This window comes from Taudactylus pleione, unplaced genomic scaffold (assembly GCF_031769625.1).
Source record: "Taudactylus pleione unplaced genomic scaffold, aTauple2 ptg000345l, whole genome shotgun sequence".
NCBI lineage: Eukaryota > Metazoa > Chordata > Amphibia > Anura > Myobatrachidae > Taudactylus > Taudactylus pleione.
Genome location: NW_028284746.1, coordinates 1,727,245 through 1,753,582, shown reverse-complemented (window position 1 = coordinate 1,753,582; position 26,338 = coordinate 1,727,245). Strand labels below are relative to the sequence as shown.

Genomic DNA, 26,338 nt, shown 5'->3' with positions numbered 1-26,338 from the left:
TCCTGAAGCAAAACGTATAACTGAGGCCTTGACTGCTATGTTGGTGTTAGACGTGCGTCCGGTATCCGCCATTAGTGCAGTGGGATTTAGACAATTGATGGAGGTAGTGTGTCCCCGGTTCCAAATCCCGTCTAGATTCCACTTCACTAGGCAGGCGATACCGAGACTGTACAGAAACGTCAGAAAAAGTGTCCTCAGTGTCCTGAAAAATGCCGTTGTACACAATGTCCACTTAACCACGGACATGTGGACAAGTGGAACAGGGCAGACTAAGGACTATATGACTGTGACAGCCCACTGGGTAGATGTATCACCTTACGCAGCAACAGCAGCAGCGTCACCAGTAGCAGCATCTCAGAAACGCCAGCTCGTTACAAGGCAGGCTACGCTGTGTATCACCGGTTTCAGTAAGAGGCACACCGCCGACAACCTCTTAGAGAAACTGAGGGAAATCATCGCCCAGTGGCTTACCCCACTTAGACTCTCCTGGGGATTTGTGATATCTGACAACGCCACCAATATTGTGCGGGCATTACATCTGGGCAAATTCCAGCACGTCCCATGTTTTGCTCACACAATAAACTTGGTGGTGCAGAATTTTCTGAAAAGCGACAGGGGCGTGCAGGAGACGCTTTGGGTGGCCCGAAAAATTTCTGGCCACTTTCGCCATTCAGCGACTGCGTGCCGAAGACTGGAGCGCCAGCAAACACTCTTGAACCTGCCCCGCCATCACCTGAAGCAAGAGGTTGTGACGCGGTGGAACTCAACCCTCTATATGCTTCAGAGGATGGAGGAGCAGCAAAAGGCCATACAAGCCTATACATCCACCTATGACATAGGCAAAGGAGGGGGTATGCACCTGACTCAAGCGCAGTGGAGAATGATTTCCGTGTTGTGCAAGGTTCTTCAGCCCTTCGAACTTGCCACACGTGAAGTCAGTTCAGACACTGCCAGCTTGAGTCAGGTCATTCCCCTCATCAGGCTTTTGCAGAAGCAGCTGGAGAAAGTGAAGGAGGAGCTAAGACGGAGCGATTCCGCTCGGCATGTGGGACTTGTGGATGAAGCCCTTCATTCGCTTTGCCAGGATTCCAGGGTGGTCAATCTGTTGAAATCAGACCACTACATTTTGGCCACCGTGCTCGATCCTAGGTTTAAAGCCTATGTGGTGTCTCTCTTTCCGGCCGACACAAGCCTGCAGAGGTGCAAAGACCTGCTGGTGAACACACTGTCAGCTGAAGCGGAACGTGACACGTCAACGGCTCCTTCTTCATTTTCTCCCGCAACTGGGGCTGCCAGGAAAAAACTTAGGTATCCTAAGCAACCCGCTGGCGGTGATGCAGGGCAGGCAGGACCAAGTTTGGACATCTGGTCCGGACTGAAGGACCTGGCAACAATTTCTGACATGTCTACTGTCACTGCATATGATACTGTCACCATTGACAGAATGGTGGAGGATTATATCGGTGACAGCATCCAAGTAGGCATGTCAGACAGTCCATACCTGTACTGGCAGGAAAAAGAGGCAATTTGGAGGCCCCTGTACAAACTGGCTCTATTTTACCTGAGTTGCCCCCCCTCCAGTGTGTACTCCGAAAGAGTGTTTAGTGCAGCCGGGAACCTTGTCAGCGAAAGGCGTAGGAGGTTGCTTCCACAGAATGTGGAGAAGATGATGTTCATCAAAATGAATTATCAGCTCTTCCAGGGAGACCAGCCTCCAGAAGGTACAGAGGGACCTGTGGTGGTGGATTCAAGTGGGGACGAGTTAATACTTTGTGAGGATGAGGATGTACACACTGAAGAGGGTGAGGAATCGGTGGATGAGGAGGATGAGGATGACATCTTGCCTCCGTAGAGCCAGTTTGTGCAGGGACACATTAATTGCCAGCTTGTTTTGTGGGGGCCCAAACGAACTAATCATTTCAGCCACAGTTGTGTGGCAGACCCTGGCGCTGAAATGATTGATTTGTTAAAGTGTGCATGTCCTGTTTATACAACATAAGGGTGGGTGGGAGGGCCCAAGGACAATTCCATCTTGCACCTCTTTTTTTCTTTGCATTATGTACAGTTTGGGGCCTAGTTTTTCTAACTGCCATCCTGTCTGCCACTGCAGTGTCACTCCTAGATGGGTCACGTGTTTGTGCCGCCCACTCGTGTCGCTTAGCATAGTCATCCAGCTACCTCGGTGCAACCTTTTGGACATAAAAACACTATTGTGAGGTGTGAGGTGTTCAGAATAGACTGGAAATGAGTGGAAATTAAGGTTATTGAGGTTAATAATAGCATAGGAGCAGAAAAACCTACAAATTCTGTGATTTTAGCTGTTTTTATGCTTTTTTTCAAAAAAATACAGATCCAAAACACAAAACCCAGAACCCAAAACACGGAAGGGTGGTTTTGGCAAAACCAATCCAGATCCAAAACACGAAGAAAGATCCAGATCCAAAACCAAAACACAAAACACGAAAAGTGGCCGGTGCACACCCCTAATATATATATATATATATATATATATATATATATATCATACAAACTCGGTACTCACATGCTTTTCAAACTGCAACTCCTTTAAACATAGGGAATGTTGGTTCCAAAATATTGCAATAATTTGTTAAGCTGACCACCGCTTCACGGTCGTTCCCATCTGGCCAGTCCCTACACTGATTCTCAGATAAATAAACTTGATCTGCCACCTTTGGCTCAAGCTTGCATACATTTTAAACATGAAACTGGGTCCTGCCGTAAAGAGACAGGACCACACCCAGGGCTATCAGTTAATAAGCACCTGGAAAAAGAAAAAAAGTTTGTCTTACATTTGAAAAACAGGGTGCCAGGTGCTTATTAACTGATAGCCCTGGGTGTGGTCCTGTCTCTTTAAGGCAGGACCCAGTTTCATGTTTAAAATGTATGCAGCTTGAGCCAAAGGTGGCAGATCAAGTTTATTTATCTGAGAATCAGTGTAGGGACTGGCCAGATGGGAACGACCGTGAAGCGGTGGTCAGCTTAACAAATTATTGCAATATTTTGGAACCAACATTCCCTATGTTTAAAGGAGTTGCAGTTTGAAAAGCATGTGAGTGCCGAGTTTGTATGATATTTTTTATGTAGATGGTGTGGTCACATGCCAAGGGCACCCCAGATGGTTGAGTGCTGTGGATTAAGCCTGTCGTGTGTGTATGTATGTATGTATATATATATATATATATATATATATATGGGATGTGCAGGCTCGGATAGGTTCGAGTTTGCACGTGGAGTTCGGATTTTTCCCTCCAAAAAAACGGAACTCAGAACGAGGCAAAACGTCATCTTACATGGACGAACATCATCATTCCTGGACAAAAGTCCAGGAATGATGATGTTCGTCCATGTAAGATGACGTTTTGCCTCGTTCTGAGTTCCGTTTTTTTGGAGGGAAAAATCCGAACTCCACGTGCAAACTCGAACCTATCCGAGCCTGCACATCCCTAATATATATATATATATATATATATATATATATATATATATATATATATATGACATGTGTACACACACACACACACCGATCAGTCATAACATTAAAAACCCCTGATGGGTGAAGTGAATAACCTTAATAACATTTATTATTACATTACAATGGCACCTGTCAAGGGCTCTGATATTTTAGGCAGCAAGTGAACAGTTCTTGAAGTTGATGTTTTGGAGGCAGGAGAAATGGGTGAGCGTAAGGGTCTGAGCACCTTTGACAAGGGCCAAATTGTGATGGCTAGATAATTGGTGCCGGTGGTCGCTGACAAAATAGCTAATTGGATGACAAAACCAATAAAGGTAGAATACACAGTGGCTAATAGGATTGATAAAAAAGCAAATTGGCTTTTATTAAAGTAATTTATTTAAATACAGCTGTATTGTAGCATAAATAGTATACTATATGACTGGGGATGGTAATCAACAATCAGAGTTGAGAATAATAGGGTTTGACAGCCCTCATTCAGTTTACTGTATGTCTGAGGGGGTCCTGGCTAGGGTGTAAACCAATGTGTGAATACAATGAACAGGTAACAAAGGGTGGAGGGTGAGGGAAGGTAAGCATACAGGGACAGGTAAGCGTGGGGAAGTGGAAGGGGGAGGGGGGATGCAGAGGGAGTAAGGGTGCTGGCAGTAGCAGGAATCTGGGTTTGTTTGATGTTGTGGAGATTAGGGTTTGTGTGGCAGAGTCAGTGAAGCCTGGTTGCTGCGTGTGGGTTGGTGTCTCACTGCAATGCTAGCCAGGGGCTGGCTGGCAACTTTCAGCCTGGGGGACAACACAAGCAAGGTCCCCCCCTCTCACGGCTATAAAAAAACAATCTGTGATGAAAAATGGGCATAATGTGTATGTATATTTATTGTGCAAACCCTCCCCATCTGTATACACTTTATTGAGACCTCCTCCCTATCTATATACCCATTATTGTGGCCCTCTCATCTGTATACTCTTTATTGTGCCCCCCCTTTCCATCTGTATACCCATTATTGTGTATCCCTCCCCTCCTGTATACCCATTGTTTTGCCTCCCTTCTCACCTATATACCCATTTATGTGCCCTCCTCGCCACCTGTATACCCAATATTGTGCACCCGTCCCCACCTTTATACCCATTGCTGTGCACCCCTCCCCACCTGTGTACCCATTGCTGTGCACTCCCCCCACCTATATACCCATTATTATGCCCCTATCCCCATCTGAGTATTTACTGCTCCCTCCCCTGCAGAAGTTAACTTACCTGATTTCTTCTGGATTTCTCCTTTGTTTCTGTGCTGCAGCTCGGCGACTCCTCCAGACCACTCTCCCTCCAGCAGCAGCAGTAGTAGTCTCTCTCCAGACAGTGCAGGTTCCCACTGGCCGCTGCTAACATTGCAACATCTTACTTGATGTCCGCAGCATTGCCGGCAGCAGCAAGTGGCGCCGGCGGTGGGAAATGGAGTCCATGCGGGTGCCATCAGGGCAAGCAAGGACAAGTGGCCATCGTGAGTCCCACACGGGGCCTTGAGTCCTGGGTGACCACCCTAGGTACATGTCTGGTGGCCGGTAAGCATACAGAGGATGCTCCCCGGCCGCATAGTTTGTTACATCAATAATCAGCGTGGCCGGTCACGCTAATTACTCTTGTAACACAACCAAGCGGCCTCTGCATGTTTCCCGGTCACCAGATGCACATATGGCGGCTGCCAACTGGCGGCCCCACGACACAGAAATCATACCCGCCCAGGGGGCAGATGGCACCCTGGCCCAGCCCACCCCTGGTACTAGCCCCGGTCAGTGCGAGGCGGTACCTTCTACATGTATTTGGAGGATGAAGTCCTCCTCTGTCTGCAGAGCAATCATCCGCCGTTTCCGACCACACACTGGGCAAGCAGATCTTTTTTGCGCAGCATGGGTGATGAGGAAATTAATGCTGCTGCCAAGTTTGGAATGAGTGAAGTGACGTCACACTGCTTGGAGAAGGCGCCGCCGTGCCAGCAATTAACTATGCAGCGCAGGGAGGGCTAGCACTAGTGAAACCTTTCACTGCGCTGTGGTTTGAACCGCGGGTGCCGGGTGGCCGTGGAGGATGGGGAAGAGGGGGCCTTGGTCAGACAGCAGCAGGCAGGCAGTAATAGGAAGACAAAAAACTTCCCGTCTAGCAGCAGATCCTGTGGGCCTATTTTGATGGGAGGGCCTGGAGCTGCAGCTCCACCTGCCCATTGTCAATCCGGCCCCGAGTGTGACCAATGTGTAACCAATGGTATGTCTTTGTACGCACAGTGGCGTATTAGTGCCGCATCCAGTTGGCATCTCTGTATGAATCCCGTCGACTGCAGCATTAGCATAAGACGCTGTTGCGCTGAGGAAAAAGACGCAGTCTTGGCGTCACAAGCGTCCACCTCTGAATCAGGCAGTTAGTGTCTAGCACAGGCCTGGTCATCCTGTGGCTCTCCAGCTATTCTGAAACTACAAGTCCCAGCATGCTGTACCAGCTGATCGGTGGGAGGGTATGCTGGAGAGCCACAGGTTGGCCAGGCCTGATGTAAACACACAGAGCAATATCCGATGGTTTTGAACGATATTGCCGCTATATTGTTCTGTGTGGGGGCATGATATCGTCCGCTACATACAGTGCCAGATTAAGGTCCAAATGGGCCTGGAGCTGACATTTATTTAGGGCCTTTTGTGTGCTGCTACAGAGGGTGTGACCAGCGCTGTACCTTGTGACTATTGATGTGGGTGCATAACTAGTAGTGTGGTTTGCACAGAGGGTGTTGCCTGTGGCGTGTGGTCTGGCTAGCTAAACGGAGGGTACAGCTAGTGCCTACCTTCAACCACTTTCTAGTGGAGCTATATCAAAAATAATGATTTTATTTTTTGTAAAAGTGTGTGACCTGTGGGCTTGATTCAGAGATGGTCACAATGCCGATGTTTTCGCAAATGGCTGATGCATATACATCACACTCCCCATGTGCAGCAATGGGCCTGCGACAGCTGTCGCATTGAGGATTTTTCTGCAAAGTAATTGACAAGCCTAGGTTTTAAACGCAATGTAATATGGAGGTGTGTTACAATAAGCAGCATTTTGTGTAACTTAAATGACTGATTGTGTTATGTATCTTTGGGGGCAATTCAATTCAACGCGAACTGAATAGCGCCTGGAGCGAGCACCGGGGGCTATTCAATTCAGTGCACTGTGTGGTCGGAGAATGCCGGTTATCGCGCCTTAACAAGGGTGTTAAAGCGCGTTAACCGGCATTCCCTGACCAAAGTGCCGGGTGCTCGGCTGTTAGCGCCACGCTAAGCTGAAAAACAGCTGCGCGAACGGCACTTTGGTCGGATTTCTCCTCGCATTCCCAGGGGGGTGCAAGAAGAAATCCTTAGCGCGCCCAAACAGCGTATCAACGCATTGAATTGAATCGCCCCCTATGAGTGAGTTTATAATGTCTTGTGCATTTTGCTAAAAATTCTACACTGGTATTATAATATTATTGATGCTGTATAAACATTTAAGGCAGACTTTAACTTGAAAAGGAAAAATGTGTTTAGGGGCCTATTCATGATCCTGAACAGACCTGATGCACATGCAGAAACGCTAGTCCCCCTGTTTTCTGTAACAGCCGCCTAGTATTCAGCAAACTTTAGTTTGCTTGTGGGAACCAACAACAACTTAAGATGGTGGCGATTCCTGGAGCCTCGCTCTTTCTGATGGGAATAAGCTCTGAGGTTGCGAAGAGGGATCCAAGCGGATTCCTTCACCACCTCTGCACTGTGAGACCTCAGTTCACACATGTTCAGCCAGCTGGGTCGGCTGGGGTAGTGTAAAGGTGGGTACACACTAGAAGATATGTCGGCCGGATCCCGCAGATCAGGCCGGCCGGGGCCTAAACCTAACCCTCGCCCTTTAGTGCCTAAACCTAAGCCCCCCAGTTGTGCCTAACTCTAACCATCCCCCCTAGGGGTGCCAAACCCTAACCTCCCCCCCCAAAACCTAACCTTGCTAAGCTCCCTAAACCTAATCCTCCCCCTAGTGCCTACACCTAACCCCCCGCAGTGGTGCCTAACCCTAACTATCCCCCCTAAGAGGGCCGAATCCTAACCTCCCCCCAAAACCTAACAAAGTTAAACTCCCTAAACCTAACATTCCCCCCACCTGCAAAGTATATGTATACGAGAAGAACGCAGTCTTTGATGTCACGCTATAGGAATAGGCAGCCCCGTCACAGAGCGCCAGTACGTCATAGCCCTGTGCCCCATGCCACTTCACCAGGTACATAGGGTGCTGCTTGGGGCATCCTAAGGACGCTTCGAACATCAGTACACAGCCCACGGGACTGTGGAAGACGTCATGCACCTATCCCAACACAGTGCAGAAGAAGGGAATTAAGGAGTAGGGCACGGGATGCAGCCTCAGGAGAGTATTGCTGGTTCTGCTGCCAGGGCACCTCGCTCTGTGCGACTGCACCGACCGCACCGCCCTCCTTATAGCCCTGGAATGGGAGTAGGGACTGCAAAACTGCTGAATGGGGATTTAAGTCTGAGTCTGTGTTTACATACATGAAACAATAATTAATGTCCACTTACTTCTCAAAATCCACCCACTGAAAGAGTTCTTTATGCTTCTGGTTATCCCTTTCTATCTTACTTTCTGCTTCTTCTTCTGGAGAAAACACTCTTCATATAGTTTTTCTATATCTACATTGCCAGGCCGCCTGACGATCAGCACATTCACCCCCCAGGGAGAAGCCCCGACCAATTTATAGTTTCACCCACTACCCACCCTGCCAACGGGAGAAGCCCCGCCCACTCGTGGCCCGTGAAGCCCCGCCCACCCGGCTGCCAACGGGAGCACAGTGACTAACCAAAGCTCCGACCCTTAGCCACGCAAAGCAATGGTACACATTTACAGTTTATTTGCTGTCATGTCATCCTGTGCATGGCACATTCATTGCTGTCTTGTCATGACATAACAGCAAATAAACTGTAAATGTGTACCATTGCTTTGCGTGGCTAGGGGGCGGAGCTTTGGTTAGTCACTGTGCTCCCGTTGGCAGCCGGGTGGGTAGTGGGTGAAACTATAAATTGGTCGGGGCTTCTCCCTGGGGGGTGAATGTGCTGATCGTCAGACAGCCGCTTGTGGTGACAGGACATTTTTTTTTCCTGTCAACACTGCTCTGGCTGCAATGAAGCCTGTGGGCCTATTCTTATGGGAGGCCTGGAGCTGAAGCTCCACCCGCCCCATTGTTAATCCGGCCCTGAGCTCAGTACAGGGGTGTATCTATATTGGGTGCGGGGAACACGGGTCCCTGGATCCAGTGGTGCCCCGCACCGCACACCCTGCACCCATAATATTACTTACCTCTCCGGAGTCCCACGTTGGTGCGGGGGTCCGGCGTTGTAAAAACGACTGGAAAATGGCACCTCTGCCATTTTCCCATCGTTTGCGTATGCACATTTTCCCGGTTACCAGCGCATACTCTATAGGCTCTGGGCGCACTCTAGTGCCCAGAGTCTATAACTCCGGCGTTGGCCGCGCACAGCTCAGTGCGCTGCTGGCCGCCGGACAGAGAGGAGGGGCCCCGTATCCGAGACTGCACACGGGCCCCCTCCTCTCTAGAAACGCCCCTGGCTCAGTATGAAGCGTCTTGGAGTGAAACACCTGGATAGAAATATAAATGAAAACAATGTCCCAAATAACGTGTCTGAACTTCAGTAGGTAGTAACACTGTAATAAAGTAACGGCCAGCGACCCAGTTCAAACCAGCTCTCATCTCAGCCAGCAACAGTTCAGAAGCATTTGAGGAATCCAAGGAGAATAATCTGGAATATCTTCATCCCACCTGGGACCAATCCAACAGGAGAACGGGACCTTGAGAGGACGAGGGACAAGAGACAGGGATATTCCACTCAGTTTGTCACCAGCTTCTAAGGACAATATGACAAATGTAGAGCCATGCTTCCGCAAACAAAAGCTTCACTGAAAAACCCCAGCGGTATTGAAAATCATTATCATGGATCGCTTTTGTGATGGGTTGAAAAGTTCTGCATTTGTTTATAGTGTGAATCGAGAGGTCCGGGAATAGCTGGAGATTGTTTTGAACATCTGTATCTTCAGCTAAACGTGCAGTTCTAATGACATCCTCCTTAGTGTGAAAGAAATGGAGGTGCAGTAGGACGTCTCGGGGGCAGCTTCCAGGGGCTGAGCAGGGTTCAGGAAGGTGATGAATGTGGTCAATCAACAGGTCCCGGACTTCCACAGAAGGTAATAATTTTTTAAAGAGGGATAGAGTAAAGTCAGGTCATCATTAGACACTGTGTCTGGGAAACCCTGAGCTTGACATTATTTCTCCTGGATCTATCCTCAAAATCAGCAAATTTGTCCTTAACAGTTGTTAGATCCATCAGAACCGAATTATGGGAAGTAGGGATGACACCAATTCTTGCATTTTAGTCTCCAAATCATTAGTATGGTTGCCTATACTCATCACCTCACCGGAAAGTTGTTCAACGGAGGCTTGAAAGTCAGATCCGTTCGAAATGCCTGAAGCATCTCATGAATTGTGCGGACTATGAGCGGAGCAAGGGGGTCCAGACTAGTTGCAGGGCCAGGTGGAGAGGTGGTCATGGAGGTGGACGTCACCAAGAGCTTTCCGGCAGGCACTGGATCAGGGTTATTTGATAGGAGGTGCGAGGGTAGAAAGTTTGCCCTGTCTGATAGGCATGGTGGTCCCTGCTGGTTGAAGGCACAGACAATAGCAGAAAACAAGTGGCTTTAGAAGTGCTGGATTCCATATCAGATATGTATGAACTACAAAGGTCACATCAGGTAGGCATGAACTGCAGGGTTCTCATCAGAAAGGTATGAACTGCAGAGGTCTCATGGGTGAGGTTAGAGAAATATCACTGGAACAGAATGAAGATGGAAGGTATTACAGCCTTGCAGGATGGTGTAGATGGGAGGCAGACAGTCAGTCACCAACCTGAGCACAGATGCAGGCAGGAATTTTGGGAGCTATGAAATAAATTTTAGGTGATAGAGGCTCAATAGGCAGCACCCAGGCACACTATAAGTAACAAGCTATGTCCCAAAATGGCTGCCCCCCAGCGATCCCAAGAGAAAATCAAGTCTAACCTGGTTAGAGGCACTTCTGGGAGGAAGAGGTCTGGGTCCAGCAGGCCAATAGAAGAATAATAATATAATAATAATTTTATTTATATAGCGCTTTTCTCCTAAAGGACTCAAAGTGCTTTACATTTACAGTACAAAATACAAAACAAGCTTAAACAAGGGACATTAGTGAAATGCTTGGGTGAATAGGTGAGTCTTGAGTCTATTTTTGAAGGATTCTAGAGTGGAGGCCTCTCGAACTGTGCGGGGAAGTGAGTCCCATAAGGTTGAAGCCACAAAACTGAAAGCTCGACCCCCCAGATGAATTCCGTGAGATTCTAGGTACTGGTAATAGTCTTTCGTCAACGGATCGCAGTAATTGAGTGGGACAGTAGGGAATCAGAAGCTGCTTCAGGTATCCTGGGCCATGGTCACGAAGGGCTTTGTAAGTTATTAATCCAATCTTGAAGTGGGGGTAATCTGTGTGGGTACTCTGTGTGTACAGCGGCGGCCTTGGCGGTAACGTCATGCGTCCCAACACCGGAGCTCCAAAATTGAGCCCACGACTTCAGGAGGTCTAGTAGGCCACGGATCGCCGGACCCCGCAAATCTTCTTCAAAGTCCGGCAAACAGGTCAGGGAGAGTACGGGTACTCTGGGGAGGAAGGGCAAGCCATCCCAGTGGCGGGAAATAGAGGCAATCTGCTGGTAAAGGTTCGGGATCTGGGAGCTCCTGCACTTCATTTCAGTTTTAGCAAGTAAAGAAGTCACATAATTTATGCGTTCTGAGGATTGTACTAGCTTAATACCAAAAAAGTACTTTATATAATTTGAAGTGTGCAGACAAAGAATGTGTCTCCACACCTTTCATGATACTTCTTGTATGCTCCCCATTCCTTACTTTAAGGGGTCTAGTAGTATGACCTATATAAATTTACCACTTGTACATTCTATAGCAGGGCCAGCCAAGACATCGATCGTGATCCACCGGTAGCTCACGGAGCTCATGCCCGTAGATCGTGACCAACTTGCTGCAGCAACTGGGAACGATGGTCTCTGAAGCAATCAGAGACTAAAGAAGCCTCTGATCGCTTCAGAGGCCAGCATTCCGAGTGATGCAGTATGTGGGTGATGTCACCCATGATATGAGGAGCCTGCGAGCTTGCTGGATTTAGTTTGATCCTGTCAGCTGCAGCATCTACAGAAATGAAAGCGGGAGCACTGAAGGCATGGAGCAGTGGCAAACGTGCAAAGAGGTAAGTACTGCATAGCGGAGTGGGGCTTGTATCAGGGGCGGATTGGGCCGCCGGGACACCGGGCTGGTTCCCGCTGGGCCAGTTCCTACAGTTGCCGGTGGCTGCCCAAGACTTACCCACTCCCGCTGCCGGGAGCTCTACACAGCTACTGGTATAAAATAAAAGACTGATGGGAGAGCCACTGCGCAGCCGCAGCAGGTCCTCCCACAAGCCATTGCGGAGCCTGTCAGTCACCATTGACGGCTCTGCCTCCATCTGGCTCCTCTGCGCCCGGGCCCGACTCCACACGTCCAGGACAGCAGCAGTGCACAGTGCCGTGGCCAAGAGAAGCAGCGCTGCAGTGGGCAGCCAACAAGAGCAGCTGCAGGTAAGTGGCGGGGGCGGCGGTGGTAGCCGAGGGGGAGGGGGGCGGTTGAGGATCAGGCAAACACTAAGGAGGGGGGAATGAGTGTAACTGACACACGGGCCCGGCTGAGACCCACAGGTGCTGGGGGTAAGAAGGCTGCGCACATTGGGGCTAGGGCACACAGGATCTGGGATACAGGCCTGGGGCACACAGGTGCTGGAGGAATGAGGCTAACACACATTTGGGATGAGACCCACCCTGGAGCTGGGGAATGGGTTTTAGACACACACTGGGGCTGGAGGACATGGCGATGACACACACTGGGGCTGTGGGGAATAAGGCTGACACACTGGGGCTGGGGGACATGGGGGCTGACACACACTGGGGCTGTGGGGAATAAGGCTGACACACACTGGGGCTGAGACACACACATGCTGAGATACACACTGGGGCTGAGATGTACACTGGGGAATGGGGGTGAGACACACACTGGGGCTGGGGGGGATGAGGCTGACACACATGGGCTGAGACACAGGCTGGGGTGGGGTAATGGGGCTGGGACACACTGGGTCTGGGGGAATGGGTCTGAGAGACACACTGGGTCTGAAAGAATGTGGTTGAGAGACACACTGGATCTTGGGAATGAGGCTGAGACACAATGAGACTGAGGGAATGAGGCTGAGAGTTACAGGTGGGCTTGGGTATGGAGAGATGCAGGGGGTCCTGGAAAGAGACATGGAGGCCTAGAGATGGAGATTCATAGGGAGCCTGTAGAACCACAATGGGCCTGGAGAACCACAGGGGGACCTGAGGTTAGAGAGATGTAAAGGGGTCTGGAGTAACACATGGGCCTGGAAGACACAGAAATTGTTTGATCAGGGAAATTCATATTTTGCCCTGCACAAAAACTGCTGTTACTCTACATTATCTGGTTATGATGATGACATTGGTTAAATTTCTACGTAAACAGGCATCTTCCAGACAGTGTGATCTTGAATAGTGAATACCGGCTGAAGATGCTGCCCAGTGAGGCTCAAATTCTTCAGATGCTCACCGTTGTAGAGGGATGGATGGTGTATCATTCACCAAGATTTCTGTTGCTGACTCTTCTCCCCTCAGTGGCTTACAAAAGCCCCTCCAGGCCCTAAGAGTAGGGAGTATCCTGCCATCCTCCACAGACCCCGCCCCCACAACAGACCCGCCTCCATAAGTGCTGCCTCCAGAAATTTCCCGGGCTGGTTTTTCATCCCAATCCACCCCTGGGTCTGTTCTACACAGGGAGGGAGCTCCAGTACCGGGGGCACTATTAGGGGCATTACTGGGGGACATAGCATAAGGGGCACTACATAAGGGGCTCTAATACAGGGAGCATAGCATAATGGGCACATCATAAGGGGCTCTTATACAGGGGGCATTGCATAATTGGCACAACTACAGGGGAATTGCATAAGGGGCTCTAATACAGGGGGCATTGCATAAGGGGCACAGCTACTGGGGGCATTACATAATGGGCACAACTACATGGGGCAGTGCATAACGGGGACCATGCCAGGGGGAACTGCATAAGGGGCATTACTACTGTGGGCATTGTGTATATGGGGCACTACTGTGTATCGTAATGTGAATAAGAGACACCACTATGTGGTGTAATGTGAATAAGATTGTGCTGTTATGTGGCATAATTTGAATTGGGGAAATGGTGTGATTTCGGCAGGACTGACCCCACGCCCCTTGCTGCAAGGTCCCCTCCCCCCCTTTGTTTTGCATACTGTACCATGTCCCCTTATTTGGGCTCTGTAGCTCACAAAAGGTTTTTAGTTTTAAAAGTAGATCACCGAGTCCAAAAGTTTGGCCACCCCTGTTCTATAACATATATTATGTTTGCCGTTTTGCAAGCAATAAATTCTGTGATTTTTATTGACATTTTCATATTTTGTCATTCTTCATCCACTAATATTTTGACACCCTCTGCATGTGCCACATCTAAAAAAAACCTTTTGACCTGTTGTAGCTAGTTCTTTTAGTTTTACATGAATATACACTTTTGACTAGTTGAGTTTTTAAACTTCCCACTTTTCTGTATATATGAACTGGTTTATATGGTATATAATCTCCAATAATGGGATCTCTCTTTAAAATCTGGCAGTGTTTTTAAAAAAAACTTTTTCCATTTCTTTATGTTGGGAATTGTAGTTCATGATAAATACCCACCGGAATTTGTCATCCCTACGTTCTTTTTCTTTGTTTTTGAGTAAATATTCCCTACTTGTGTTTTGTAGTCACTTGAAGGCTTTCCACTTTACTTTCGATATATCCACACGCTAAAAAGGAGTTTCTGCCTGTTGTTCAAATATTGTGTTATAAATGCAGTTATGTTTTAGTCTTTTAAACTGGCCACCTGTTATAGAATTAAGCCAGTGCAGGCCATGCCCCTTTACATGATGTCATGTGGAGGGGCATGGCTATGATCGCCGGTAATCACAGCAATGCTCAGAATATCCTCAGGATGTTCTGGGGCTGTAAGGACAGTGGTGGGCACGCCTGAATCATCGTAAGGATACTCCTAGTGACACTGCTGCAGAGATTCTGGCAGCAGGGTGCCATTAAAGACACGGCCTGTATGGCCCTGTAACATGCTATCTTTAATATAAATAGTAATGTCTAAAAAGTACAAAGACATATTGTCAATATTAAAAGTTCATTTGAAATTTTAATGGTTTGTATTAAGATCCGCACAGAAATGGTCTAAGGAATTACGATCCCCTTTCCAAATAAAAAATATATCATCAATATATCGCACCAAAGATACCAGGTTTGCCCCATATTCTTCCTTACACCATATGAACTCCTCACAGAGGCCCATAAACAAACTGGCTTACCTGGGGGCAAACCTGATGTTCATACCGTACTGGTAACTGAATGAAAAAGTCATATTATTGTATTGTTTTGTCTATTTTTAATTTATATTAAATGTGAGTACTGTTTTCTAAGCGCTACCTATTTTATTTCAGGTACTGTAGTTCACTGTTCACCAGCAACTGTTCCTGCCAGCAACCGGACCCTTCTTTTTATCCTGGCAGAGGGTTCTGCTCTGCTCTCCAGCCTGACACCGCTTCCCGCTGTGATACGGCCAATAAGTTGCGCTGCACTGACATTTCTATATGAAATGACAGTGCAGTGCAACTTTCAGCTGTGACACAGTGGCAGGCAAGACCATCGCGACCATCGGGCTTGCGACGAGACCCTTGTGGTAGGGTCTCATTGCCGCAAACCCCAGAGAGCTTTCGGCTCTAACAGAGCCGAAAGCTCTTCCCATGGGAACGCCTCCGTCTGGGCAGCCACGCCCCCGGCCCGCCCACCAAAGGGGGCGTGCTGTCACTCAACATCGACAGCACGCCCCCTTTGGTACGAGACCCGGAGTGACGGTTTGCCCGTTGCTATCCGGGTCTCGCGCATGCACACGACGGAGCCGGCTCCGTCGTGCTCATGCACACTGAGCCACCATCGACCCGCTTGCGAGCGCATAACGCTCGCGAGCGGGTCTGAATCAGGCCCTCAATGTGAAATGTCCAGAAAAATCACAGAATCTCCAGGATCAGTCACTGAAAGTCAATAACATCAAAACCATGGGTCCAAATAGTCCATGTGCCTGTTTGAATCTATGAAGATCGTGTGGACATCCATATCTAGGACCAACTTTAAAGAAACCTATGTAGGAGAGAACATCTGATGCTGTATGTTAGTACATGGTATGCTCACTTACAAAGAAACTGTTATAGGAGTATATAGACACATGTTTAAGTGACTTATATTGTATTTTGGATGCAGGTCAATCTACTTTATGTGCAGTTAACTGTATTGTTACTGGCACCTTCAAAGTGTATTAATTTAATATAGATCTCTATACAATAAATGCCATTCTATGTGTTTTAACACATGTCCGTTAACATTAAAAGTTGCTATATTTTTCATTGTTTTAGTTATTTATTTCGCTACGTAAATATAATAGGCGGAATATAGTATAGAATTTGTTCTAAATATAGAATGCTATGGTCAGTTTGTTATTTTGTCTTAATAAAATACATGAAAAAAATTTTTCATGTTCCTGCAACCTTATAACATAATTTAAAGCAACAAACTCTAAGGATGTGTCACAAAAAAGCAGCATTCACACCCCTGCCAGAACTACAAATCTACCTGTACATTACCACCGACTACTACTAAATGATTAATGCTGGAAGCCCCCAGGACTCTCCTTCATGAGCTAGCTAATCACAAGCGGCCAACATGGGAAACCAAGTGGAAACCATCCCTCGGTCCAATTTTTAAACAGACATTTATACCACAAAGGGACCCCACTCTGGGGGTCATTCAGACCCGGTCGTTAGCGCCGATGCGCTGGGACCGGGTCGATGGCCCCCCACAGAGCATGCGCACGACGGCGCCGGCGCCGTCGAGCGCATGTGTGAGACCCGCTACGACCGACAGCACCGGTCGTAGCGGGTCTCTTTCCAAAGGGGGTGAGCTGTCGATGTTGATTGACAGCTCGCCCCGTTCGGAAGGCGTGCCGGGGGGGTGGCAGCCCAAACGGGGGCATTCCCATGGGAACGCCTACCATTTGGGGGTGGCCCCACTGACATTACTAGTGATGTCAGTGGAGAGCTTCCGGCTCAGACAGAGCCGAAAGCTCTCGGGGCTTACGACAATGGAGACCCTACCCTAGGGTCTCGTCGTAAGCCCCGATGGTCGCGATGGTCTTGACCATCACGACCATCACCTTAGATGGTCGTAAGGCTGTGGGTGTTAACCCACAGCCTTACCACCGCAAAGGAGGACGTCTTGAAAATTCAAGATGTCCTCCCCTCATTCAGACCGACCGCACGCTCTGTGCGACTGGCTCTGAATGAGGTCCTCTGTCCCTCCACAGGGTTCCCTGTCCTAATATAATCTATTTACCGGCTAATTCTGAAACATTATCAATCTTGGAAAAATACTGGCAAAGTTGCCTGGGAGAGGGACGCTGGGCAGACTCTGGGCCCATAGAGTGGTCCAAATTCAAAGCAAACCTACTTTAGCTAAAACCTCCACATCAGTTAGAATCAAAGATGTTATTTTATAGTTTTCTTCAGATGGTACTGGGTTCCAAAGGGCCTTCACTCCATCTTCCCTAGTTCCCCTGACTTTTATGCTGAAGGTCGTGTGGGCACCTAAGCACTCTGCTGCGCATCTGCTGGTCATGCCCAAAAATAACCTCCTTTTGGAACGACGTGTAGCCGGCTGATCCGACGGGCGACGGGACCCTGTATCGGCAACTGCATACACACTTGCACGATGTAGAGGGCCACCGTGCGCTGTAGGATGCCATGCTGCATTCGGCCAATGAGAAGATATTTCATGCGACCATGGGAGAACGCAAATCGGGAATACACACTTAACGATATGCCCTATTTGTCATTCCAATTTGCGCGGAAATGACACACAAGATGTGCTTTAACTGCAGACTTTCAGATTTAATTTGAGGGTAATTACATCCAAATCGGGTGAACGTTGTAGGAATTACAACAGTTTCAATATGTGCCTCCCACTTTTTAAGGGGCCAAAAGTAATGGGACTAGCAACTCAAAAGCTATTTCATGGACAGGTGTGGGCTAGTCCCTCGTTATTTCATTATCAATTAAGCAGGTAAAAGGTCTGGAGTTGATTCTAGGTGTGACATTTGCATTTGGAATCAGTTGCTGTCAACTCTCATTATGAGATCCAAAGAGCTGTCACTATCAGTGAAGCAAGCCATCATTAGCCTGAAAAATCAAAACAAACCCATCAGAGAGATAGCAAAAACATTAGGTGTGGCCAAATCAACTGTTTGGAACATTCTTAAAAAGAAAGAATGCACCGGAGAGCTCAGCAACACCAAAAGACCTGGAAGACCACGGAAAACAACTGTGGCAGATGACAAAAGAATTTTCTACTTCAGGGTCCATAGGGTATCCACAGGATACCTTGGGGTATAGGTGTGACGTCAGTCGCAGGGCACCAAAGAGTTAAGCTTTCAGCCTCCCAGGATGCACTAGGTCCCCCTCCTATACCCCGCCCCCGGGCCAAGGCACCTCAGTTTAGTTTGGTGCCCGGCCGGCGTCGGGTGCACCTGTCGGAGTGAGGGCTAGAAGAGCCCCTGAAGCTTTCTTCAGTGCAGCTGTGGCTGCACATCTGGATGTACAGCATGGACAGTCAGTCCTGACGTCCATGCTGTCTTCCCTACACCCCCGCCGGTACCAGAACGCCGGTACCGATCCGGGGATGCTGGTGAGCATCTGGGGTCACAGCTAGCGGTGACCCCAGATGTTCCGGACCATGGCCGGATCCAAGGGGGACAAAGGTAAGCAGCGGGGTCCCGCGGTGGGTCCCCGCTGGTCACATGGTCCTAAGTCCCCAGGCAGGGGGCTCCCTGGGGACTGGCTGCAGCGTGGAGCCAGGTACTGAACCTGCGCTTTCCACTACCCCCTGGGACAGCGGACCGCAGCAGAGCGGTAGCGCTGCAGCGTCCCAGGGGTTAAATGCATGCCAGGGGAGCGCGCCTTCCCTGTCTCACAGCCGGCGCCTCCCCCGCTGCACACAGCCCTCTCTGCACTGTGCTGACTGGCCCTGTGTCAGCGCTCCTCCCCCAGGCCAGCTTCTCTCTGCTCCTCGGCGGCCATCTTCTCTGCAACGCATGGTGAACGCTGCTGGAAGTCTGGAAGGAAGCATCGTGGTCTGGGTCCCCCCGCATACCTCTCCTCCGCTGTGGCTCAGGTCTGTGTATGCAGCGCTGTGTCCTACCAGGCCCTGTGTCTGTGTAGTTGAGTGATCAGCGCTGTTAGTGCAGGAATTGTTATTTCTCTGCATTGTATGTGACTGTGCTAGCGCTGCCTGTAACTTTTCTTCTCTAAACTGTCAGCTTTATTACTGTCCCTGTTCTTTCTGCTAAAGCCCTTGCGGTGCGGTGCTGCAGGGTGGTCTCTCGCCTATTTAATACTTAATTGGTGAGAGAGGTCACATACGTGGTGCCATCATGTCTGAAAGTGATTTTCCCCTCCGGCTACAGTGTACCACGTGCAAAGTACCGTTAGCGGAGGGGGAGGGTAGAGCGGAGGGCCTTTGCCGGCAGTGTTCGTCCATGGCACGGCCTATTACGGTTACAGCACCGGTACAGGAGCCGCCCTGGGCTTGTTTCGCTCAGGCGTTAACAGCTTTAGTGGGCCAGTTAGCTCCGCAGCCCGCGTTTACTCCGATGGGTTTGTCCCAGCAGTCTGTGGTGTCGTCACCCATGCAGGGGTTCCCACGACAATTGGTGGTACCCCACAGTCTCCCTATTTCCCCGCTCCTGGGTTCTCAGGAGCCAGCGTGGGTTAACTCCCTGACGAGTTCTGTACAGCACTTATCGGATGTGTTGCAAGGGGAGTCTGTGATGCGGCCTCATAAAAGGCCGGTGGCGTCTCTGTCCGCTCCTTATGAGGATGACGAAGGGACGTCTGATGATGGGGAGATTCTGGATCCTTACGATCAGGAACCTCTCCATACTAAGGACGCTGATGCTAAGTCCAAAGTATATATTCCTGGACTTATTCGGGCGGTCCGCACAGCCTTGGTGATTGAGGACGAAGTTCCCCCAGCGGCTAAATCTAAGTATGCCTTTTTCAAAGATGTGAAGGGCGATGCCACAGTCTTTCCTCAGTCAGTTGGTGGACCATTTAGAGGAGGCGTGGAAACAACCTGGCAAAAGATACCAGCCGCAGAGACGCCTGGCGGTGGCTTATCCGTTCGCGGATAATTATTTTGCTAAGTGGGAATCCCCTCCACAGGTGGATTCTCACGTGACCCGTCTTGTCCGTAGTGCCACATTGCCGATGCCATCCATGTCCTCCCTTAAGGATGCTACGGACCGCAAGGTAGAAATCTGCCTGAAGTCCGCTTATTCCCTTGCAGGGGGGGCAGCACGGCCGGCTATGGCCATTTGCTGGGTTGCCAGAGCGATGGAGCGCTGGGCGGATTCATTAGAGGCTTCTTTTGAATCCGTCTGTCCGGCCGAACAGGCGGAGTTGATTGGCAATCTCCGTGATTCGGCCACCTACATCAACGAGGCGGCTCTAGACATTAGTACTCTGGTGTCTAGAATTTCTTCAGCAGCGGTAGCTGCTCGTCGCACCTTGTGGCTGCGATCCTGGAAGGCGGACGCAGATTCCAAGAAAGGTCTGGAAGCGTTGCCGTTTACCGGAGAAGTTCTCTTCGGTCCGGATCTGGATAAGATTGTGGCCACGCTGGCGGCAGCCAAATCTGCTTGTCTTCCGTCGGCCGCTGCTCCTTCTGGTTCTGGACCATCGTCCTTTCGGTCATCTAGGGCCCAGGGCAGGCCCAAACCACAGTCGTTTCCTCGACAGGCTGGCCCTAAGAAATCGGTCAAGCCCCGGAAACAGGCATGGAGTACCAGACGTCCGGCCCCCAAGCCAGATGACAAGCCTGCGGCCTGACGGTCCGAGTCTCCCCTTGGGGGATCCCAGGGTGGGAGGCCGCCTGCTGCAGTTCTCCCGGTGTTGGTCGTTCACTACGACAGACACTTGGGTTCTGGAGGTGGTCTCCCACGGGTACGCCCTCTCCTTCCAGCACAGACCCCCGGCTCGATTCTTCACCACGGGTCTACCATCAGACCAGAACAAGGCTACGGAGCTGCGGAAGGTATTGCACACTATGCTCCAGGCTGGAGTTATAGTGTCTGTTCCATTCTCCCAGAGGGGCCAGGGTTTCTATTCAAATCTATTTTTGGTACAGAAATCCAATGGGTCATATCGTCCGATTCTCAACCTCAAAGCACTCAACAAGTCTTTGCGGGTCCCGAAGTTTCGGATGGAGACCCTACGGTCCATCATTCTGGCGCTGGAACCTGGGGACTACATGGTGTCATTGGACATACAGGACGCTTACCTGCATGTCCCTATTCTTTTGCGCCATCAAGAGTTCCTTCGGTTTGCAATCCGCAGCGACCACTTCCAGTTTCGGGCGTTACCTTTTGGCCTGGCGACAGCACCACGTGTTTTCACCAAGGTGATGGCGGTCATGGCGGCTTCTCTGCGGCTGCAGGGAGTCCGCATGTTGCCGTACTTGGGCGACCTGTTATTGGTGGCAGGATCTCCAGAGCTCCTGTTACACCACTTGGACCTGACCATTGCACTGCTGCAACGGCACGGCTGGCTAATCAACTGGCAGAAGTCCACTCTAATCCCGTCTCGGAGGATTCTGCATCTTGGAGCCTTACTGGACTCGGGACAGCAAAGGATCTTCGTGACAGAGGACAAGATCTCTGCTTTACAGTCAAGGGTGCGCAGTTGTCTGCACAGCCGCCGGGTGTCCTTACACTCGGCGATGAGGTTACTGGGCTCCATGGTGTCGGTGTTCGACATGGTGGAATACGCCCAGTTTCACTCCAGACCTCTGCAGCACCTGTCCAAGTGGAACGGGCTGCCTCAGTCTCTGAAGTTCCAGACGATTGTGCTCACCCCGGAGGTTCGCCTGTCCCTTGCGTGGTGGTTAAAGACGACCCACCTCAACAAGGGACGTCCGTTCTGGGTTCCAAATTGGGTCCTGTTGACAACGGACGCCAGTCTTCGGGGCTGGGGAGCAGTTTCGGGTCCACACTTGTTCCAGGGCAGGTGGACGCCGACAGAAGCGGAGCTTCCAATAAATATCTTGGAACTCCGTGTGGTCTTCAATGCTCTCCTGCAGGCACAGCGGTTTCTCCAGGGTCACCCGGTGCAGGTCCAGTCGGACAACGCTACCACCGTGGCCTACATAAACAGGCAAGGAGGAACTCGCAGTCGGGCGGCTCTCGTAGAGGTCTCTCGGATCCTGGTTTGGGCGGAGCGCAATCTTCCGGCCATATCAGCGGTCTTCATCCCGGGAGTGCTAAATTGGGAGGCGGACTTTCTAAGTCGCCAGGACGTTCATCCAGGGGAATGGTCCCTGCACCCGGACGTTTTTCAACTACTGGTGGACAGGTGGGGTCTTCCAGAAATCGACCTCATGGCGTCCCGGCACAACAACAAGTTGCCGGTGTACGGGTCTCGCACAAGAGACGAAGGGGCGTCTCTGGTGGATGCTCTGTCCGTCCGGTGGACGTTCAGGTTCGCATACCTGTTCCCTCCGGTCTCCCTTCTTCCACGGGTAATCCGGAAATTCAAACAGGAAGGAGGGATGCTCCTGTTGATAGCTCCCGCGTGGCCCAGACGGCACTGGTTCTCAGACCTTCAGGGTCTGTCCGTGGACAGTCCTCTGCGGTTGCCGCTATGACCGGACCTTCTGTCTCAGGGTCCTTGTCTTCACCCGGACCTGACTCGGCTGTCTTTGACGGCGTGGCTGTTGAGACGGCCATGCTGAGGTCCCGGGGGTTTTCCAGCTCTGTGGTGCGTACCATGTTCGAGCTCGGAAACCGTCTTCCGCGAGGATATACCATCGCGTGTGGCATACGTTCTTCCAGTGGTGTCGACCGAGAGGTTATGCACCGCGGGAGTTTCGTCGGTCTCGGATTCTCGCCTTCCTGCAAGCGGGACTAGATCATGGGCTTCGCCTTGCTTCTTTGAAGGTACAGGTTTCGGCCCTATCTGTCTGGTTTCACCGTAGGATTGCTACAATCCCGGATGTGCGCACCTTTATGCAAGGTGTTCTCCGTATTCAGCCGCCCTTTGTTCCACCTGTGGCGCCTTGGGATTTGGCTGTGGTCCTGAGGGCTCTCCAAGGACCGCCGTTTGAACCACTGGGCTCAGTGGATATTAAATGGCTAACAGCTAAGACTGTTTTCCTTCTGGCCATTGCTTCGGCCAGACGTGTTTCTGAGTTAGGGGCTCTTTCTTGTAGACCCCCTTTCTTGGTTTTTCATGGGAACAGGGCAGTGCTCCGCACTCGGCCTGAGTTTCTTCCCAAAGTTGTTTCCCAGTTTCATGTTAACGAGGAAATAGTTGTTCCGGCCTTTAACTCACCGGGTCTTTCCGTGGGTGAGGCCTCTTTGGATGTTGTGCGGGCCTTAAGGACTTATGTTGACCGCACTTCTTCGTTTAGGAAGTCGGACGCTTTGTTTGTCCTCTATGGCTTCCGTAAAAAGGGTTGGCCTGCTTCAAAGCAAACTTTGGCAGCCTGGATCCGTATGGCTATTTCTGAAGCTTATCTTCATGAAGGCCTACCGGTCCCTCCTTCTCTGAAGGCTCATTCCACTAGGTCTGTGGGTCCTTCGTGGGCAGCTCGACGTGGTGCCTCGGCAGTTCAGATCTGCAAGGCTGCTACGTGGTCTTCTGTCCATACCTTCGTGAGGTATTACAGGTTTGACACCTTCGCCTCTCAGGATGCTTCCTTCGGGCGGCGGATTCTCCTTTCTGCACAGGAGCGTCCCCACCCTTAAAGGATACTGCTTTGGGACATCCCCAAGGTATCCTGTGGATACCCTATGGACCCTGAAGTAGAAAATATGAGATATGGTAAGAACTTACCCTTGTTATCTCTATTTCTATGAAGTCCATAGGGTTCCACAGGACTCCCGCCCTGTCGCACCTGTGCTGCAGATGGGCTTTACTCTGGTCACCGGTTTTTCCGTCTCCCTCTGGTGAGAATGTGATTCTTGTATGTGTCCAGATCTTTGTTCTCTCTCTTCCTTCTCCTCCTCCGGCCTATGGCTTGGTAACTAACTGAGGTGCCTTGGCCCGGGGGCGGGGTATAGGAGGGGGACCTAGTGCATCCTGGGAGGCTGAAAGCTTAACTCTTTGGTGCCCTGCGACTGACGTCACACCTATACCCCAAGGTATCCTGTGGAACCCTATGGACTTTGTAGAAATAGAGATAACAAGGGTAAGTTCTTACCATATCTCATATTATTTCCCTGGTGAAGAAAAACCCCTTCACAACAGTTGGCCAAATCAAGAACACTCTCCAGGAGGTAGATGTATATGTGTCAAAGTTAACAATCAAAAGAAGACTTCACAAGAGTGAATATAGAGGGTTCACCACAAGATGCAAACCATTGGTGAGCCACAAAAACAGGAAGACCAGATTAGAGTTTGCCAACAACATCTAAAAAAGCCATTACAGTTCTGGAACAACATCCTATGGACAGATGAGACAAAGATCAACTTGTACCAGAATGATGGGAAGAGAAGGAAAGGAACTGCTCATGATCCAAAACATACCACCTCATCAGTGAAGCATGGTGGTGGTAGTGTCATGGCGTGGGCATGTATGGCTGCCAATGGAACTGGTTCCCTTGTATTTATTGATGATGTGACTGCTGACAAAAGCAGCAGAATGAATTCTGAAGTGTTTCGGGCAATATTATATGCTCATATTCAGTCAAATGCTTCAGAACTCATTGGACGGCACTTCACAGTGCAGATGGACAATGACCCGAAGCATACTGCAAAATCAACCAAAGAGTTTTTTAAGGCTAAAAAGTGGAATGTTATGCAATGGCCAAGTCAATCCCCTGACCTGAATCCGATTGAGCATGCATTTCACTTGATGAAGACAAAACTGAAGGGAAAATGCCCCAAGAACAAGCAGGAACTGAACACATTTGCAGTAGACGCCTGGCAGCGTATGGTGATGTCTATTCGTTCCAGACTTCAGGCTGTAATTGCCTGCAAAGGATTTGCAACAAAGTATTAGAAAGTGAAAGTTAGATTTAGGATTGTTTAGTTTGTCCCATTACTTTTGGCCCCGTAAAAAGTGGGAGGCACATATAGAAACCATTGTAATTCCTACAACGTTCACCTGATTTGGATGTAATTACCCTCAAATTAAATCTTAAAGTCTGCAGTTAAATCACATCTTGTTTGTTTCATTTCAAAGCCATTGTGGTGGTGAATAGAGTCCAAAATATGAAAATTCTGTCAATGTCCCAATATTTATGGACCTGACTGTATAATTCATGTGTATCTGTGTTTGCTTATGTGTGAGGTATATCCCACAGAACAATGCTACAGTGCTATGTGTATCTATCTACCTAACTGTGGGCCTGATTCCAACCCGCTCGCGAGTGCTGAGCGCTCGCAAGCGGGTCGATGTTGCCCAAGTGCGCATGCGCACGACGGAGGCGGCTCCATCGCGCGCATGCACGAGACCCGAATAACAACGGCCAAGCCGTCGTTATGGGTCTCGCACCAAACGGGGCGTGCTGTCGATGGTGATTGGTGGGCATGCTGGGGGCGTGGCTGCCCAGACGGAGGCGTTCCTATGGGAACGCCTACTGTCTGGGGCCGGCCCCACTGACATCACTAGTGATGTCAGTGGGAGTGCTTTTGGCTCTGATAGAGCCAAAAGCACTCCAGGGCTTGCGGCAGCGAGTCCCTACTGCAAGGATCTCGTCGCAAGCCCGATGGTCGCGATGGTCTTGACCATCGCGACCATCATTTTGGCAGCTTGCTATAGCTGTGGGTGGTCACCCACAGCTATACAAGCGGCCAGGAGGCCGCTAGAAACAGCAAGAGGGACGGCCATGATTCAGAGCGAGCGCTCTGTCAGAGCGTCCGGCTCTGAATCAGGGCCTGTGTCTGCTTGTCTATCTATCCAGGGGTGTAAATATAGTGGGTACAGGGAGTCCGGCTTGTGGTGGGGTCATGTAGGGTAATGCTGGGAACACACTACAACGACGGATCAGCGACACCCACTTACCAATCGGCCGCTCGATATATTTGGCCTGACGTCACAACTTTGTAGGCATTTAAATTTGCCTACCAAGTTCAGATGTCAGTGTCGACTGTCCCTGCAGCAAGTGTATGGGCAGTTGGCAGGTCGCCCGTACACACAGCGAATGAAATATCGGCAAGTGTCAAGGATTCATTTTAAATCTAACAAATCAATTTAAATCAACCTTTAGTAATTAGACTACACAGACTCCCACAGAAATGTCTGTACTGAAGTAAGAACATAAAAAGAGACTTTGGGGGTCTATGGGCCTGATTCAGAGCCGGACACTCTTTGAGAGCGCTCACTCTGAATCAGGGCGTCCCTTTTTTTTTTTTTAAAGACCACCCACAGCTTATGCGAGCGGCCAGGTGACGGTCGCGATGGTCATGACCATCGTGACCATCGGGCTTGCGACGAGACCTTTGTGGTCGGGTCTCTTGGCCCCAAGCTC

General features: G+C 50.0%; 1 long non-coding RNA gene across 1 annotated transcript in view; it reads left to right on the top strand.

Annotated features, from left to right (window-relative positions):
• Positions 1-15,553, top strand: part of LOC148508780 (uncharacterized) — a 103,373-nt gene extending 87,820 nt beyond the window's left edge. Inside the window, exon 4 of the long non-coding RNA XR_015869546.1 lies at positions 15,204-15,553. This is a non-coding gene — a long non-coding RNA (uncharacterized LOC148508780). The remainder of the gene's footprint in view (positions 1-15,203) is intronic.
• The last annotated feature ends 10,785 nt before the right edge of the window (positions 15,554-26,338 follow it).